Genomic DNA, 20,667 nt, shown 5'->3' on the forward strand with positions numbered 1-20,667 from the left:
CTTTTTATTTACAAGATATATGCATGGGTAATTTTTCAGCACTGACAATTGCAAAACCTTTTGTTCCAATTTTTCCCCTCCTTCCCCCCACCCCCTCCTCCAAATGGCAGTAGATCAATACATGTTAAATATATTAAAGTATATGTTAAATACAATATATGTATACATATCCATTCAGTTATTTTGCTGCACAAGAAGAATCGGACTTTGAAATAATGTACAATTAACCTGTGAAGGAAATCAAAAATGCAGGTGGACAAAAAATAGAGGGATTGGAAATGCTATGTAGTGGTTCACACTCATTTCCCAGAGTTCTTTCTCTGGGTGTGGTTAAAACCACATCTTTTTAGAGTGCAGTTCACAGGAAGAGAGTGTTAATACCCTCTGTCTCCCCACCACTTACCCCTCCTCCTTTCCAATGCTGATACACAATCTTTCAAGTTTGCCAACTATGTCATTGGGATGATAAGCAGAAGAGACTTCAATAGCAGCCTCCCCCAAAGAAGGAGATAAAGGACAATACTGTATCTGGAGAAATATAAAGGCAATAGGGAGACAGGCCAATCTTGAATATTTCCTTTTCCCTGAAAGGCTTTCTGAACCTGACCATGGACTCATTAGGAAGGACTGCAGGTTCAAAGAGCTCTCCATTCTTATATGGTTCAACTCACCCTTTCAATCCCCCCTGGTCCCGGCCCCATCCCACTTGTACAACTTTATCGCTATGGCAAAATACTAAATCTGATTTTATTTTTCACTTTGTATTTCAATTACATGTAAACAAAAATTTTTTAACGTTCATATATATATATATATATATATATATATTTTTTTTTATTCTGAGTTCTAAATTCTTTCCCCCTCCTTGAGAAGGCAAAACAATATGACAAGCAAATCATGCAAAACATTTCCACTTTTGCTTTTTTTTTTAATCAGGATTTTTCACTCCTAAAACAACTTCATTATAGGCAAAAAGAAAGAAAAAAAAAGATGGCAAATTACCAAAGCTTTTCCACTTTTGCTTTTATGCAAAACATTTCCATTAGCCATGTTGCAAAAGAAAACACCAAACAAAAAATCCCAAAATAATAAAGTAAAAAAATATGCTTTAAACTGCATTCAATTTCTTTGGATGCAGATAGCATTTTTTGTCCCAAGTCTATTGGAATTGTCTTGGATCACTATTGCTGAGAAGAGCCAAGTCTGTCATGGTTGACCATCATACAATGTTGTTACCGTGTATAATATTCTCCTGGTTCTGCTTACTCCACTAAGTTCATATGAGCCTTTCCAGGTTTTTCTGCAATCATCCCGTTCGTCATTTCTTATAGAACCATAGTATTCCATCAGAATCATATCCCACAACTTGTTCAACCACTCTCCAAATTACGGGCATCCTTTCGATTTCCCAGTTTTTGCTTTCACAGAAAGAACTACTATAAATATTTTTGTACAAATAGGCCTTTAAAAAAATCGTCTTATTCATTCTTTACTACCTCTTCATCTATTTCTTCCTTCTCCCTTTATTTTTCATTCTCTGCCACCCTCCTACCAATTGCATCTTTTTCCACATATTCAACTGTCACCATCTCCTGCTCACCAAATGAGACGAGTCCAAGTGCTTTGCAAACTTTAAAGCACTTAACAAGTGACATGGTTCTTGTCCCGTCTCCCTGATTCCTATATACATTGAGACCTTTTTCAGCTTTAAGCAATCCCTCTCTTCATCTTTCACTCTCTCCTTCCCCTCGTAACCTCAACTTTCTTTCCCCAACCCGTTTCCCTTTGCTCAGTGGTCTCGTCTTCGCGCAGACCACAGAGTCGCCCAGACCTCCAGCGTGTCCTAGAGCGACAATGGAAAGGTCCGCTCAGCAGCCCGCGACCCCACGCGAGACGTTCTCGAGGGCGTAGCGCATGTCTGTGCTTTGCGGTTGCGCTCTAGGTCACCTCCCGCTTCTGCTGAGTGCTCGTCTGGCCAGACGGGGGCACTGTTGAGGGGCCGCGAGAGCTCGGCTCCAGGTAGCCTCGGTCTGAGGGCGGTGCCCGACACCTTCCTCTCTTGGGTCCTAGTGCCTTGGGACGGCCCGGCAACCCCGTGGAAGCCCTCGTGGGCTCGGACAGTCCCAACTCCGTGCGGCTGAGAGTGGGGTCAGAGCCTTCGGTATCCTCCCGTCCCTGCCCGCACACCTTAGCAGAGTGTAAGAGGGAGAGGAGAAAGCTGGGGAAAACGGGGGAAACGACGTGGGTGCCGAGCTTTACCAGTCACTTTATTAGCTTAGGAATTAAAGTGTATTTGACGTTTTATGTACGGAATCGCAGGCTCCTTTAAGACAGGGACTGTTTGATTTCTGCCTCCGTCCCCCGCCACGGTGGCTGCCACTGCTTAATGAGAAAAGTGCCTTTGGCTATGTCATACTGACGGAGGTGAACCCTGAAACTGTCTCCTTTAATCTGTAAAAGAAGGGTGATTGGGGTCTCAAGCTCTCCCCTGGGAAAAGCGTATCTTCTCAGACAAGCCCTTCCCAAGTGAAGTGGTTTCATTCAATTGGAGATCCCCCATTGGAACTAAGATCTTTGGGGGAATGGCCAGGATCCCCTTCAGGGTCTGGGAAAAGCCTTCGATTCAATTGGAGATCTCTGCCTGATGGACCTTTATCGATTAGCCCAGACAGCTCCCAGCCCCAGGCCAACATTTTGTCCATACAGCCAGGGGTCTGTTAAACACACTTGGGCCAAATTCCTCGTTCAGAATTTGCGAGCTCCTTCTTGGTGAACAATAAACTTCCCTTTTCTGCCATTGAGATTTCGGGGTTCGGGAATTCTTTGGGCTTGGACCTGCGGACCAGAGGGGATTCCCCCACCTCAATTCTCACACCTCTCCACTACCACTAGTACCGCATCAATACTATGAGGTGGGGCAAAGATCTGGGATCTAAGAATGTCCACCTTGGGTCTGTGGGAGTTCTCTTGCCAAACACGAGTGCAGTCTGTCTCTCAGCAGATGAATCAGCGCGGTGGAGTAGCAGAGCCCCAGTTGTGTGGCCAGACTCCACCATTTAGGACTCCTGTGATTGTGAGCCTCCTCCTCGGTAAAACGAGCAGTTTGACCATTTGGTCTCCAAGCCCTTTAAATCTAAGAGCCTATGATCCCAAGTCTTAAGCCTCGGAAAAAATAAAATGACTAGTGACTAGGAGCACACAAACTGTGGGTGGGACTAGAACATAAGTCTTCTTGTTTTTAAGTGCAGCATACCACTATCAAAATATTTCCTTTTGTGTCTGTTCTGTTTAAGGCATGTTGGGAGATGGTCCTGGACTAGAGAACAGAAATCTTTCTGTACATATGAAACATTATGGAGGGAGAATATGAGAACTAAGAAGAAAAGGAACTCTTTTATTTAAACAGTTTTCTATATGAATTATGTAAAAATCACTTAGCATCCTATAAAATCTTTCTAGAAGTGGGCGGCTTTTTTCTACCAAGATCTGGCACTCCAGGAGAAAGATTAAGGGCCCACAGAAGTTAAAAAGCAAAGCAGCTTAATTTCTTTTTTCAAGAAACACATAGGTTGAGAAACTAGTGACTTACATGCTCTTCTATTGGAATGGAGAAATCCCAGATGAGGAAACTCTTCTCTATCAATGCAAGTTTGAGAGATGAAGTGATTTGCCCAAGATCACACAGCCTTGCCTTTGAGGCTGCCTTTCCACTACACTATAATAGTTCTTGCTCTTTAAGAACAGAAAAGAAGTCAATGAAGGTCAAGGTACAGGTTGATTTAATTTAAAGTTGTCCTTCTAATTTCTCTATCTCTTTATCTTCTGCAAAATACGTTGGCTGATAAGCTCTAATTCTTCTTCTTCTTTTTTTAATAGCCTTTTATTTACAGGTTATATGTACGGGTAACTTTACAGCATTGACAATTGCCAAACCTCTTGTTCCAATTTCTCCCCTCCTTCCCCCCACCCCCTCCACCAGATGCCAGGATGACCAGTAGATGTTAAATATATTAAAATATAAATGCCTCCCGACCTTCATTGACTTCAAAGCAAAATTGGGAATAAATAAGTTTGGCCGAAAAAAGTATTGGAAAATACGGTTCAGGTATAAGGAATGAGAATTGAAGATTTGGACACTTATATATCATGAATACCTCATTGGGAATAATAATTGGAAGACAATGCTGTGACCAACCCTGCATGATCACACCTAAAATGGAAAGAGCTCTTTATCTGTCTTATTTATTATCAGACTTGTGATAGCAAAGATCAAAATTAATACAAAGCTAAGTATATGATGAGAAGAGTTATTCAAAATAATCTGACCTGTTGAAATAAAATGTTTACAATAAAAATGAGTATGGCAGAAGAGAAAAAAAAAAAAAGAACAGAAAAGAAAACTTTATTACGTGAACATAACCAATATTTTATTCTATATTTTTATTTTAATTATAGCAAATTGGGGGGGTAGAGAAATGGGAGAAGAGCTAAGTGATAAGTAAGAAGTCACAGAGAACAAAGGATGAGAGAAAACAAAGTTAGGAGAAGACACTCAATGGGCATTTAGTTCAATTTTCCCTCCACATATCTCTGATGGGTATTTTTCTAGCCTTTTAGATACTTGTAGTGACAGGGAACTCACTTCCTAAGCAATGTTGTACAGGTCTAATTGTTATTATATTACGCCTGAATGGAGCAGTGTTGGCTAATGAAAAAAGTCTTATATTTGGAGGAGGACCGGCTTTGAATTTTCCTTTACTATTTACAACATACATGATGCACTTTCTTTTTATGGACTTCAGTTTTCTCATTTATAAAATGAGAAATTGGACTCCCTGGAAATTTCACCCATTGTTACTCTGATTCTATACTGTCTCTCAGAGATCTCATCGGTTCATGTGATGATGTTCAATGATCATTTTTACACAGATGACTCCCAGATCTATATACTCAACTCTAATCTCCCTGAGCTTGCATCTTTGCTATCTTTGACTGCTACTGCCCCTGAGGCATTCAAATTTAATGGGCCCCTTTTGAAATTCATTATCTCCTCCCTTTAAACCTACCACCCTAATTCCCGTCTCTATTTCTGTCAGTATAATGTCTTTCCAGGAATTTAAACTGGCAGCTTCAGAATTCTCCTTGATCCTTTTCCCTCCCTCACCCCTCTTGCTAGCTGACAGATTGTCTTAATTCTCTGCACATTTCTCATATCTGGCTCCTTTCCATTCATATGATCACTGTCCTATTTCAGGGCCTCACCTCTCCCTGGAACTGTTGCAATAGCCTCCTAATGGGTCTCTTTTCTTGCTTCCAGTCTTTCCCCTTTCTAATCCATTCCTACAGAAAGAAATATTTTTTAAAACCCAGGTCTGACTATTTCACTCCTAAGCACAAGTAATACTTTTGTGGTTGGTACAATAAAATGCTATCTTTTTAACTTGACATTCAAAGCATCTCTTGGTCTGGCTTTTACCTCTCTCCCAGAGTTGTTGGCAAAAATTGTTGGCAAAAATCTGTAAAATCCTTAATATGATAGATGCTTAATAGGTATTTAATTAACATCTATTTCCTTCCCTTCTCTCCTCCCAACTTTTCAGACTAATTCACATTTTACTCAGACTTGGCTACTTGCTGTTCCCAAACTTTGTCTCTTGACTCTGTGCAAAAAAAATTCACAGCTAGATGGAAAACTGTTCCAAATCATTAATAAGAGAAATGCAAATCAACATAACTCTGAGATTTTATTGCACACCCTGAAAGTTGGCAAAAATAACAGAAAATGGCCACAATCAATCGTGAATAGGTTGTAGGGAAAATGACTAAATGTCCATACTTTTGAAGCAGAGACTCCCTTACTGGTTTTTACCCCATGGAAGCCATCAATAAAAGAAAAAGCAGAGTGCAGAAAACAATATACACGGTGACTGTAACGATGTAAATGGGAGGAACAACTACACACCAAAAAATTAAAAGTAAATAGACATTTGTGAGAAGACACTTTTCAACTCACCCCTTTGGAGGCAGGAGGTCTACATGTGATGCCCATTATACATGTTTTCAGACTACTTCAATGTATTGACCAATTGTGCTGATATTTTTTTTCCTCTGCAAAGAATACTTTTTGCCAGATGGGATGATTCTCTTTGAGGGGGAGGGTAAAAATGCTATGGTGATAAAAGAAACAGAAAATAAAAATAAAGACATTAGAAATAATAACTAATACTTATATTGCAATTTACAGTTCACCAAGAGGTGTATATATGTTATCTCATTTGAATACATTCTTTCCTCACTTTCACCTCTTAGAACCTAAGGTGAGTCTTGAAGGAAATTAAGAATTTTACTTCCTATAGGACACCTTTCCTGAGACCCAACTCCTCAAGCTGTTATTGCTGCCTTTGCCTTCAAATTATTTTGCACTCCCATTTTTTTTGTTTGAAAAAATGTATTTCTCTTGTGGAATTAACAAACACCAAAAAGTGGACATTTCCATATATGTAGCAGAACTGAAAAGGAGGACTACAGAGCTCTATTATGTACAAGTTTGATTTTCTTTTTAAGTATGTAAGCAAATATTTAACCTGTAGCTTTCAAAGTTTTCCTGCTTACCCATGAAGCTTTCTAGCTTTGCTTCTGTGTACTGCAATTTTAACACTGACCCCTGCAAAACTTTGTGTTCCAATTTTTTCCTCCTTCCCTCTACCCCTTCCCCCAAATGGCATATAATCCAATCAATATATATGTTGAACATAGTAGAAATATATGTTAAATTCAATATATGGACATATATATCTATACAATTACCTTGCTGCACAAGAAAAATCAAATCGAAAAGAAAAAAAATGAGAGAAAATAAAATGCAAGCAAACAACAACATAAAGAGAGAAAATGTTATGTTATGCTTTACACTCAGTTGCCGTAGTCCTCTCGCTGGATGCAGATGGCTTTCTTCATCACAAGATCATTGGAACTGGTCTGAATCATCTCACTGTTGAAAAGTCATGGAAATTACTTTTTTCTTATAGATTTCTTGGGTATGAGACTTTTCTCAGAAAAACCTGCAAAGATTTTTTTCCCCCAGTAATGTTTTCCTTCTAATTTTAAGTGCATTGGTTTTATTTGTGCAAAAACTTTTGAATTTAGTATAACCAAAATTGTTCATGTCATGTTCTATGGTCTTTATGGAGGTATCTGGGGTCTTAGAGTTTATTGAACACCCTGCTAATGACTCCCATTATCTTTCTTAAATACTGAGTCACTACTAGGAGCAAGTAATCTCTTTGGAGGGCAGACATTTTGTTCCATTTTGTCTGTGTATCTTTGGCTCTTAATACTTTGCCTTGTACATAATAGACTCGTAATAAATGCTTTTTGAATTCAATTGAATGAGGCTAATTCCTATTCCACATGGCATTCCTAAAACTATTGGGAGAAAATTGCCACACCTCCCTTAAAACTTCTTCAGACTTAGCATCCCCGATTTCTTCGACCATTACTTCTGTGATATGCTTTCTAGTCCTTTCAGTGTTCTAGTTGTTTTCTTTTGATTATGCTTCAGTTTCAAAAATCCCTTTATCAGTAAAATGTGGTCCCCAGAACTAAACTGAATCCTCCTCAGATGGACTGTGACCAGGGTGGAATAGTGTAGGACTGCTGCTTCCCCTCTCCTTGACCTATCTACTAATGCAACCTAAGATCAAACAAGTTTTTTTTTTTCCCTAGTCTTTTCACATTGTTGAACTTCCAGTCCACTAAAGCCACTAGGTTACTTTCACTCGACTATTGATAAGCAAGATCTTTCTCACCCCATGCTTTGCATTTAGATTTTTTTTTTACCTAGATGACTTTTTGTGTGTGTGTGTGTATTTGGGGGGGGGTGTCCTATGATTTCATCTGTACAGGGACTTCCTGGGTGAAAAAATTCATTCTGCCAAAGCAGATCTTGGGCTGGCCTGCAATTTATAATCTTATAGAATTGCTTGGGGAACTGAGAGGGTAAGGGACTTACCAAAAGTCACAAGGCACCTTGTGTTAGAACCCTGACCTGATCCTTTTGACTTTGAGGCTAGCTCCACTATATCAAGCCTCTCAAGTCATCCTTATCCCTATTAAATAAAATGAAAAACAAAATTTAAAAATTTGGTCTATTTTACAAGCCTTTCAGAATTTTGTTTTTGAATCAGTATTTTATCACCATTTGAAACAGGTACTTCCTATCTTTTTCCTAGTTTCCTCTTGTTTAAAGGTGCCTCTTAATCCTTGGGTGGAGGGTTTGTGCTGCCATGTTCCCACTCCAGCATCCATCTTTCTTCAATGATCATCTCATATTTTCTCACTCTTCCTTGCCCTTCAAGAGTTGAAGGAAGTGGCTCCAGACATATCTGGAGAATTGGAAAGTTGCTCAGTAAACGTTTATTTGATGGTTTTGGAGGCATTTTGTGGTACACATATGCATTTTGAAAATATATTTATTGCATACCAGACTTGGTGTTCCTCTTTCCACGATCATTATTCAAAATCATCCTTATTTGTTAGCATATAAAAATATAAATTAAATTTATATGTATATAAATTTTTTCCTCAATATTCTTATCACTCTATTTACTACTCTATTCTTCCTCTACTTTACTTCTACCTACTTGGCTCTTTTATTCCTTAACATATAGACACATATATGTGTACATATATATATATATATATATTCTCTGTCCTCCATTAATTTAACAAACATTTATTGAGCATCTGCCATGGCAGAGTACTATGAGAGGTGATCCTTCATCTTACAAGTAGGTTTCCTCCCCCTTTAGCACTGATATAGAATAGTGTATATTTAAAGGCACACAATATGAGGAGGGGAAAAGGTGAAAATTTTGTGGCAAGTTGAAGTTTGAAAACTTTACAAACTTGGACCTCATGATGAGTAAATTTAAAGAAAGGCAAGGAAAGGGCATGATTTCATACTAATTTAGAAAAATTCAGACCCGTATCACTGATAAGAATGGTCAAAATAGACTAGCCCATTCAATTGTACTAAGTCTCAGGGTCACATACCAGCATAAACAGAAGAAGATTCTAGTGTTCTCCTTAAGTCAAATTGATACTCCCAAATTATGCAGTCTGGAGGGGAAAGAGTGGTGGGTGATGTTAAGGCATCCTAAGTTGCAACATTGGTCTTAGAAACACCTTCCCCAAAGAGAAAAGAAAAAACTTGGTACATACTTTTTCTGAATTAATAATAGCATTTTTAAAAATGCATTCTTTCTTTCTTCTGCATGCTTTTTGGTTAGGAACCATAGTTGCAAAGGCCATGCTGAAGAAGTGGAGATGAATGAATCTGGGGAAACGAAGGGTTAAATTTTGCTGATGCAAAAGCACTTCTCAGGAAATGTTTAAATCTTTTAAAACTTTTTGCGAGTCTCTTTGCATTCTTATTAAGAGTTGCTGAGTTGGTAGGTAAGAAATGAGAAGGGAATGGGGATAAAAAGGAAAGGCAGAGGGCAAAACGTACTGAGAGGTTGGATTATCCCTCACCTGCCAGGAAACATTTGGCTAAAAATCAAAGGCCCATGGATTTTCAATTCACTGACCACTCGGCGCTCTCCTCTTTTCACCACTCACTTTATCCAAACGGATTAACAAGCAGGAAAAGGACTGAGATCTCTGGGTTTGTCAGTTAAATTACTACTGATGTGGAGTGGTGGGGAAAGGTGTCCTGGTGCTAAAGTAGTTAAGGTGTGAATGGAGTCTGTCAAGTGTCATATTTGGTAAAGGAGATCAGAAATAGCGACCACCCCCACCCCACCCTCCCTGGAAGAATGGTAGATCCAACCAAATAGGATTCCAAAGTTTGAGAAAGGCACCCTTCTTGGAAGAGGGGTGCTCAGGACTAAGATCTTTTTCAAAGTGCAAGGGAAAAATAACGGTTTGGGGAAGGAAATAAAGATTTATAGAGCACCTATGTGCCAGGAACTGTGCTAAGTGCTTAACAATTACTGTCTTCTTTCATCCTCAATAAGAGCTATCACTCCCAATTTACAGATGAGGAAACAAAGCAGAAGTTCAGTGACTTCTCCAGGGTCACGCAGCTAACAAAGTGTAAGCCTTGAACTTCATTCCCTCCCCATCTGGGGTCTGCTGCTGGCCAGTCAGGCAATGCGCCAGCCCCTCTCAAAAATCCTTGCTTGGGGCAGGGGGACCTGACGCAGAGTGCGGCGGCTGCCCCAGAAGGGCCTCCCCGGGAGAGTGCACTGTTAGTAGGGAGGGGGAATCTAAACTAGAAGATTGGGGAGGAGGGGCTGGCGGGAGGGAGGAGCGGGAGGAAGCTCCCGGGGAGGTGGTGAGCCAGCGCGCACGACCTGACTCTGCTCTGGAGCCCCGCCCCGCCTCTGCACCTAGTCCCTGGAAGAACGCAAGGCCCCACCCATGCGCTAAACGGGGCCGCGTCCCCCCCGCCCCCTTTCCCTCCCTGCGCCACACACGTGGGCTCCCCACCCCGTCCATTGGCCACATGTGCCGCCCCTCCCTGCAGCACGCAAAGTCCAGCCCCCTGCGGCACGCAAAGGTCCGCTCATGCGCCACACGTGGCCCCCGTTCCCTGCGGCACATAAAGCCCCGCCCCCTGCGGCACGCAGGACTCCGCCCATGCTGCACAGGAAGCCTCCTCCCCCTGCGGCACGCGAGGCATCTGCCTCCCGTACCACGCGAAGCCATACTCTTGTGGCACGCGAAGCTCTGCTCATGCGCCATATGAGGGCTCCCCCACCCGGCCCCTTGCGCCACGCGAAGCCCCGCCCCCTGCACTTCGCGGGGCCCCACTCCCTGCACCATGCGGGGCTCCGCCCGTGCGCCACACAAGAGCCCCCTCTATCGTCCCCTGCACCACGTGAAGCTTCACTCCTTGCGCCACGCGAAGCTCCGCCTCCTGCGGCACTCGAGGCCCCGCTCCTTGCGTCAAGTGAGGGGCCCTGTTCTCCCTCCCCCCCCACCCCCGCCCCTGCGCTACGCGAGACCCTCCGCCGCCTGTGCCGCTCGAGGGCCGCCCCCTACCCCTTTGCACCACGGGAAGTCCCTCCCCCTCCGCCTCACGAGGGCCCCTGCACTTCGCACGAGTTAGTCTCAAGCATTCGACCTCACCAGCTTCTTCCAAGAGGAAGGTGGGGCCGGTCAGTCTGTGGAGGGGCCGGTCAGCCAGGAGGAGGGGCCGGTCAATCGAGAGGTGTGATTGGTCAGTCGGTCTCTGGGATGGAAAGCTCTCAATTTGGGCTTTATAACTGTGCTTTCTTCGAACTCTTCTTAGTTCGGCCCTGCTCTTTCCTTCTCTTCCCTCCCTCCCGCTTTCCCTCGCGTTCTTTTCTTCCCCCTCGGGCCTCCAAGGGGAAGAGCCTTAATTTGTGAGTTAGGCACTCGAGTTCCAATTCACTCATCCCTCCCCCACTTAGCCTCAGTTCGCCCGTCTGGGAAATGAGAGCCAAGTCTACCAGAGGATTATGGATAGAAGCAGTTTCCACTGTATATCATAGGGCCCTTTCGTATTTAGACCAAAAACCTTCTAGACCTTGTGTAAAACTGGAAGAAAAGAGCCATATATAGTTTATATAGGCTAGGCCCCCTCCCCTTCGTATAATAATAAAAAAAAAGTCAGAGAGGAGAAAGGCTTTGCCTAAGATCCTAAAGTAAATAGCAAAGGTGGGACTCGCACCTAATCGTTCTGATTCCAGATCACTGCTCTTTGCATTATAACATGCTACACCTGTTGGTACTCCGAATCACAGGTGTGCTTGTAGTCTCCTTAGGCAGTGGAGTCAAATTCATATAGAACGAAGGACTACTAATCCTTAAAAGATCCCTGGGGGCATATTGACTTAGTTTAACGATGTAATATTATCTATGTTTTACTGTATTTTCATTTATGTTAAATATTTCCCAATTACATTTTATTCTGGTTTAGGCTGAACTCGAGAGCGTGGGTCGTCTGCTGCACACAAGTCCTGTGTTTGCTATATCTGATGCTTCATCAGACCCCCTCCCCTCCCCAGGACACCCCCAAATCAATATGATTACGGGAGTATTTCATCCCGAGAGTCTACCTCAGAGCTTCCTCAAAAACCCTATTGATCTGGGGTCGCAGGTTTTGGGGAGTGGTGGGGCTCAGGGCGTGAGCTAGGATATCCGTTATTAAAGAAAATTGGAAAGACATGATCCTGGTAATACTAAGCTTAGATTTCCCTAAAGAAAACAGGTGTTTGAGGGTGTGGAAGGGGATATTCTAGATTCAAAACACATGAGGAGGAATGGCCAAATTTGCTTAATTCCAAAGTTCTCTCTCCACCTTCTCTCCTGGAGACTAGCTCTCCCCACACTGTATGGATTTTTTAAATTTTAAAAATATATTTATATGTTTAGTAAATGTTAATTAATGTTTGAAATATGAGATAAGAGCTGTTCTCAGGTTCCTCTGGAGTCATCTGTGGCTGACGAAGGGAGATCTCAATGATAAAGAGAGATTATTTGTCTCAATCATGGCTTTCTCTTCCTTTCCCACTTATTCATTAGATTGCTTTTCTTCCCACCTCTCAGAGGAATCATGGGAGAAGAAAAAGCAATTACAACTGACCGGACAGTCAGGTCTCAGGTGAGCTCTAGTTGACTTTGTCCTTATTGAGTGAGATTTCCCCCCCTTCCCCCCCCCCCATCTCTAATGATTGAATGTGGTCATCTCTCTATCTAAGAATGAGTGTTCTAGCTTCTCATACCCGCTATTAAAGCAAAACCCTTGAATCCTAGTGTTTTCCTACAGTCTCCCTTTCCTTTCTCCTTAGCATCTACCTAAGTAATATGAAAAATATCTTGTTTTTAAAATCGGGGTTTTCATGGCTATTACTTCAGACATTCCTTTTCCCATTTTATCTTAAGAAGACTGGTCTAAAAATGTTTTGATTTTGTCCATAGTACCCAGGATTCCTGCTTCCCACCCTATTGGCAGGTCCACTGTATTCTTAGCCCTGATAGTCACTGATATTATTATACCTGAACTGAAAATACTTTTCCGGGGTTTCTTGGATTTATCGATTCTTCTTGTTACCCTGGAACAACATCCTCCTCCAATTAAATCCCTATTGCTTTAGGATTCTGTGAAGTTTAAGGATGTGGCAGTGTATTTCTCAAAGGAGGAATGGAACTACCTGACCCCTTCTCAGAAGGAATTATACAGGGATGTGATGCTGGAGAATTACGGGAATGTAGTCTCAGTAGGTAAGAGTAGCACTTTGCTCCTTTTTCTGTCTCCTACTCTAGGACTAAAATCTGTCCTTACTTTCATTTATTAATAATAACAGCAACATTTCTATAGTGCTTTTAAGTTTGTCAAGCGTTTTACAATTATGACCTCATTTGATCCTCACAATAACTCTGGGACCCTCCGTGTGATTATTCCCATTTGACATATTTGGAAACTGAGGGAGACAATGGTTAAATGACTGGCTCAGTAGTACAAAACTAGTAAGTTTCTGAGCCAAAAGTTTTTACTCAAGTCTTCCTGACTGCAAGCTAGCATTTCTATCCATTGTGTTTGACACTGGGTCTGACAAATTAAGTTTTAAAAAAAATTTCCTCAATTGTATTTTAAGATATTTCTATTTTAAAGGAATATGTTTGTAATAATAACTGGATTTAATAACATCGACAATTCACAAATAATGTACCTTAAAAAAGTTATCTTTTTGGCTTCAGAATAAATCCCTAGTATTGAAAGGAGCTCTTAAGCTGTTCAGTAAGTTTGTGCATCTCTGCACAGCTGTATAGGTAAATTATATAGATACGGGGTACTCATTTTATTAGATGAAAATGACAAAATTTGACTGGCTCTTTCAGGAGCTCCTTGGGACTGCTCATGGGTGAGTGTGGCAGCTATCCTCACTTTTATACCTGTCACAAAAGGTTAAAGTTGTGTTTTCTTTTTTCCACTTTTCCCACTTAATATTATTTTTTTTCCAATTCCATGTAAAGATAGTTTTCAACATTCATTTTTGTATGATTTTGAATCCCTAATTTTTTTCTGTCCTCCCCAAGACAGGAAGCAGTTTGATAAAGGTTATACATGTACAATTGTGTAAACAATTCCACAATAGCCATGTTGGGAAAGAATCAAAACAAAAGGGGAAAACTCCCAAGAAAGAAAAAATAAATAACAAAGAAGTGAAAATAGTATGTCTCGCTCTGCATTCAGACTCTATAGTTTTTTTCCTCTGGATGCAGATGGCATTTTCCATCCCAAGTCTATTGGAATTGTCTTGGAACACAGTATTGCTGAGAAGAGCTAAGTCAATCATAGTTGAGCATCACATAATGATGTTGTTACTGTGTACAATGCTCTCCTGGTTGTGTTCAGGTTTATTCAGCATCAGTTTGTGTAAGTCTTTCCAGGCTTTCCTGAAATCAGCCTGCTCATCATTTCTTATGGAACAATAGTATTATGTTACATTCATAAACCACAGTTTGTCCAGTCATTTCCCAATTGATTGGGAATTCTTTGCCACCATAAAAAGAGCTGCCACATACATTTTTGCACATGTGGGTCCTTTTCCTTCTTTTATGATCTCTTTGGGATATGAACCCAGTAGTGGTACTGCCAGATCAAAGGTATGCACAGTATTCCAAACTGCTCTCCAGAATGGTTGGATCAGTTAGAGATGTACTTTCTGTTGGGAGGGCAGCAATCTCTCCTTTCCAAGTGAAAAATTTCTGTGGGCCATTTTTTTGGGGTAAAAATCATAAAAATTAACTTCATTTGCTAGAGAATTACAATTACTATAATTTCATGTTGTTTTAAAATTTTATTATTTAAATGAACAAGCATAGACTATTTTCCTCCTCTGCACTGCCTCACCCAGATTTATTAAAAAGAAAAAGAAATCCATTATAATAAATATGCACAGAATTCCATGTTGGCCATTTCTAGAAATGTTTGTCTACCTATTTTTTTCTTTTTCTGTTAGGAGATGGATAGAAGCTTCCTTATGAGTCCACTGAAATCATGATTAATCATACTCATTTTCCAGTTGATGGATTCCTATACAGTTTCCAGGTCTTGCCATTATAAGAAACTGCTATACTTTTGTATAAATAATAATTATATTTATTATTATATAAAACACAATAATATTATAAATAAAAGTCTTATCTTTTATTCTTTCTTTGATTTCTTAAGGATATAAATCTAGTATGGCATAGCTGAGTCAAAGAGTATGTACGGTTTTGTGATTTCTTTTTTTGGACATGGTTTGAAATTGCTTTCCATAATGGCTGGAAAAGCCGTTATTAAGCTTCTTATAGATGTGAATTAAATCCTTAGGTATCTTGAAAATGGGGCCTTTATTCCTGATAACTAAAAACATTATGAATGACTTTTGTTTTTCATACTTTTTTCCCATATATCTCTCTTCTCCTCCCACCTGTATCTCCAATGTTGTAACATATTAAAAAGAGTCAAGCAAAATCAACCAAGAGTGTCTGAGAGGGTGCCCAACTCCCCATTCTGTCTCGAGAAGAGGGGAAATGTTTCATTCTCTGCCCTCCAGAACCATCTTTTTCATTGTCCTTTTTTGGAGCATTCTCCAACTTTATTTCTTTATTGAAATTTGGTGATCAGCACTTTCTAGTGCTAACTATTCTAGGTTTAGACATACCATATTTGGTTACAAGACAATTTAAGGCTAACTTTTCTAAAGCTATAAAATAATTTTACCTAGAGCCATTTCTCAACACATGGTCAAAGGATATGCCAGGTAGTTCTCAAGAGAAGCCCCAATTGTTTATAGTCATATTAAAAATGCTCTAAATCACTACTAAATGCAAATGAAAACATTTTTTTAGCTCATAGTTATCAGCCTGGCCAAGTTAACAAAAAAGAAAATGATAAATGTTGAAAGGACATCAAAGAAAAAAGGGAAAGATAGGTCCTATATGTAAAAGTGTTTGAAGTTGTTCTTTTTCTGGTTGCAAACATTTGGAGGTGTCATCAGCTGGGAAATGACTGAACAAGCTCAGGTGTTTGAATGTAATAAGTGAAAAAAGGAGTTTCAAGGAAATCTGGAAAGATTTCATATGAATTGTTGCAGAGTGAAGTAAGTTGAACCCAGAGAACAATTTATATGCTAACAATAATATTGGAAAAACTTACAATTCTGAAAGACTTCAGTACTCTGATCAATGCAATGAGTAACCTTGATTCTAGAGGATCAGTGATGAAGATGGCTGCTTATCTTTTGCTGGAGAAATAATAGACTTGAGGTGTAGAATGATACACCCATTTGGAGTTAGGGACAGTGTGGGAATTTGTATTGCTTAAGGATGTCTATTTGATACAAGGGTAGTTGTTTTTCTTTAAGGAGGGTTGGAGTGAGGGGAGATGGGAGAGAGGAAATAAATGCTTGTTAATTGAAAACAATGAAAAACAAAAACATTAAATATATGAATGAACATTTACTTTATTTTTATTTTTAATAGCTTTTTATTTACAAGTTATATGCACGGGTAATTTTACAGCATTGACAATTGCCAAACCTTTTGTTCCAAGTTTTCCCCTCCTTCCCTCCACCCCCTCCCCTAGATGGCAGGATGACCAGTAGATTGAACATTTATTTTTAAAAAATGATTAGATCTAAAAATGCATATCTCTTGAGTTTGGAAAGGCACAATCAGATAAAAGGATATGATAAAACTTTGCAACATCCCCAAGGGTATCAATAGAATGTGAAAACATTTTTTCCTGATAGATTGAAACTAAGAATTTGTAATCTTGAGACTTGAAAGGGAATTGTAGAACAAAGAAAAGTATCCCAGAAAGCTGAAGAAGGGAGCAGATGCCTTGTGGAAATTACCTTCCTCAATTCATTCTAATCAACGATATGTGTCTGTGTGCATGTGTGTGTATATATGTATATGCATGTATATGTGCATATATGTGTGCACATATGCATGTATACATATGTATATATGTGTGTGTGTTGTGCATGCATATGTATATAGGAAGGCATCTCTTTTGTAGCTGCAGAGCCATGGCCATTCCTGCAAAACAATTCTCATTGCTAACAAGTTTCTCCTTATGTCAGTGGTTCCCAAACTGTGTGGCAGTGACCCACTCCTTTTGAATAAGAGCACTGATTAGCACATCACCCCACTTCCAATCAAATAATCTACCTAAGTAATGTTTTCAGATCATATTTTATTCTAAAATTAAGAACTTATTGCAATTTTTATATCCCCTCCAAATCTTAAACATACTATAAAAGTAACATAATTGCTGTAATGCATTTGATGTCATAAGATCACACATAGACTTATCAAGTGGCAATCGCTTCTTAACCACTGTCTTGGTGCCAGGACTCAAATACCAAGAATGAAACAATCCCTGTTCATAAGGGCTTTATGTCCTAATAGGGGAGACAACGAGTACAAATGTAGGTGTCAAATAGCAACATTTGGGGGCAATCAAGAAAGGTTTCACATAAAATGATACCTAAGCTTTGTCTTGTTTTGTTTTGTGTTTTTGTTGAGTCAATTGGGGTTAAGTGATTTGCCCAAGGTCACAACACAGCTAAGAAGTGTTAAGTGTCTAAGGTCAAATTTGAACTCGGGTCCTCCTGACTTCAGGGCTGGTGTTTTATCCATTACACTACCTAGCTGTTCCCAGGCTTTGTCTTAAGGTAAAATGATGCTCAAGCTCTGTCTTTTTTTTTTTTTTTATTTAATAGCCTTTTATTTACAGGATATATACATAGGTAACTTTACAGCATTAACAATTGCCAAACCTCTTGTTCCAATTTTTCACCTCTACCCCCACCCCTCCCTAAATGTCAGGATGACAGTAGATGTTAAAATATATTAAAATATAACTTAGATACACAATAAGTATACATGACCAAAACATTATTTTGCTGTACAAAAGAATCAGACTCTGAATTATTGTACAATTAGCTTGTGAAGGAAATCAAAAATGCAGGTGTGCATAACTATAGGGATTGGGAATTCAATGTAATGGTTTTAGTCATCTCCCAGAGTTCTTTTCTGGGTATAGCTAGTTCAGTTCATTACTGCTCCATTAGAAATGATTTGGTTGATCTCGTTGCTGAGGATGGCCTGATCCATCAGAACTGGTCATCATCTAGTATTGTTGTAGAAGTATATAATGATCTCCTGGTCCTGCTCATTTCACTCAGCATCAGTTCGTGTAAGTCTCTCCAGGCCTTTCTGAAATCATCCTGTTGGTCATTTCTTACAGAACAGTAATATTCCATAATTTTCATATACCACAATTTATTCAGCCATTCTCCAACTGATGGACATCCATTCAGTTTCCAGTTTCTAGCCACTACAAAAAGGGCTGCCACAAACATTCGTGCACATACAGGTCCCTTTCCCTTCTTTATAATCTCTTTGGGATATAATCCCAGTAGTAACACTGCTGGATCAAAGGGTATGCACAGTTTGATAACTTTTTGAGCATAGATCCAAACTACTCTCCAAAATGGTTGGATTCGTTCACAACTCCACCAACAATGAATCAATGTCCCAGTTTTCCCACATCCCTCCAACAATCATCATTATTTTTCCTGTCATCTTAGCCAATCTGACAGGTGTGTAGTGGTATCTTAGAGTTGTCTTAATTTGCATTTCTCTGATTAATAATGACTTGGAGCATCGTTTCATATGACTAGAAATAGTTTCAATTTCTTCATCTGAGAATTGTCTGTTCATATCCTTTGACCATTTTTCAATTGGAGAATGGCTTGATTTTTTATAAATTAGAGTTAATTCTCTATATTTTGAAATGAGGCCTTTATCAGAACCTTTGACTGTAAAAATATTTTCCCAGTTTATTGCTTCCCTTCTAATCTTGTCTGCATTAGTTTTGTTTGTACAAAAACTTTTCAGTTTGGTATAATCGAAATTTTCTATTTTGTGATCAGTAATGATCTCTAGTTCTGCTTTGGTCATAAAGACCTTCCCCTTCCACAGGTCTGAGAGGTAAACTATCCTATGTTCCTCTAATTTATTAATAATTTCATTCTTTATGCCTAGGTCATGAACCCATTTTGACCTTATCTTGGTGTACGGTGTTAAGTATGGATCAATGCCTAGTTTCTGCCATATTAGTTTCCAATTTTCCCAGCAGTTTTTATCAAACAGTAAGTTCTTATCCCAAAAGCTGGGATCTTTGGGTTTGTCAAAGATCAAGCTCTGTCTTAAGTGAAGTGGGGGATGCTGAGGCAAACATGAGGAGGGAGTACACACCCAGCTTGGAGTGTGGCCTTTGTGGGTCCAACTGGACCACAGAATGGGGAGGGGTATTAATGTCTGGGAATTGGAGCTTGAGAAGCGAAACAGGAGGAGTCCTAGGGACCATTTGGATTTAGAGCTCACAAGCACCTTTGAGGTCATTCTAGTCCAACACCATTATTTTGTGTTTGAGGGAACAGAGGCCCAGAAAGGTCATGTTCTTTGTTCCAATAATGTTCTTTCTACCATATTTATGGTATCCCAAAGGCAAAGAATAAAACACAGGGAATGATTGGGATTTTTCTGTGCATGTGATTTCTCACGTTGAGTGACAGTTACATTCTAAATGAATGGTTTTCCCCTAAACCACAGCCCGGGCCAAGGAGAACCACAGGCCATGCATAGAATCTGTTTATTCTGATGGCTTTAAGAAGCTCCTGTGGCTTTGAGTTGAGATTTCACCAGCTGTTTGGGTCAACGAAGGGGCCTTTAATCCCAGTCCATCTTGTAGGATATGATACATCCCAGAAAACTCATGTGGGTTCAGTAGCAAAGCTAGATCTCCTACCTTTAAAGCATCCCTATCAGAAATGGTTTACTTTTCACTGGAAAATCTGAGAATTTCAGGATGGCGATTGGTTAAATGATGTGGTGGGTCAGGATTAGGACATTCTCAGAATTTGGGAATTTGCTTCCTGTAGTCCTAGGAGTTTGGGGGGGGTGTTAAAAAAAAAAACTATTCCAACTACTGAGATGATTATTGTCATTCTCAGAAACAGGGAGTTCTCAGCAGTTTAGGGCTGTAAGGCAAAATGGCAGCAAGCAGCCAGTTTCAGTTACCTGTTTAGGAGAAGTAGTTATCAGTATGAAATCCTAACAGAGGTAGCAGGACAGAGCAGAAAGAGAGCCTGCTTAGGAATTAAAGGATTGGGTTCAGATTCTGCTGTGTACACTTGTTTGACTTTTGGAAGTCACTTAACCATTCTGTGCCTTGGTTTCTTCCACTGTAAAATGAAGAGTTCCAGCTCTGTGAATTGCTGAACTCTTGGGAATACCTTGTTTTTTCCAAATAGCTTGGCCAGAGCCAAGAAAAATAGTCTGAAGGCTTGTTTTTGGATGATGGGCCAATAGAACCTTGCCTTTAAGGAGTTAAACAGCTTTGCCATGAGATTTCTCCATTGGAATGCTAGCTTAAATTCTAGGAGAGCGAAATACTGCCTCTCTTCCCTCAGCTCCTGAATCCCCCCCTGGACTTTCCTGGACAGTGCCTCACTGTCCTCCCCCCCCCACCCCCCCGAGTATCCTGGGATGGCTTTGTCTCCCTCACCTGTACCAGATTGTACTGTTTCCTTCCCTATGGACAGGAGTCCTTTTTACCAAGCCAGCAAT

The sequence above is a fragment of the Sarcophilus harrisii genome, chromosome X (genome assembly GCF_902635505.1).
Source record: "Sarcophilus harrisii chromosome X, mSarHar1.11, whole genome shotgun sequence".
Classification (NCBI taxonomy): Eukaryota; Metazoa; Chordata; class Mammalia; order Dasyuromorphia; family Dasyuridae; genus Sarcophilus; species Sarcophilus harrisii.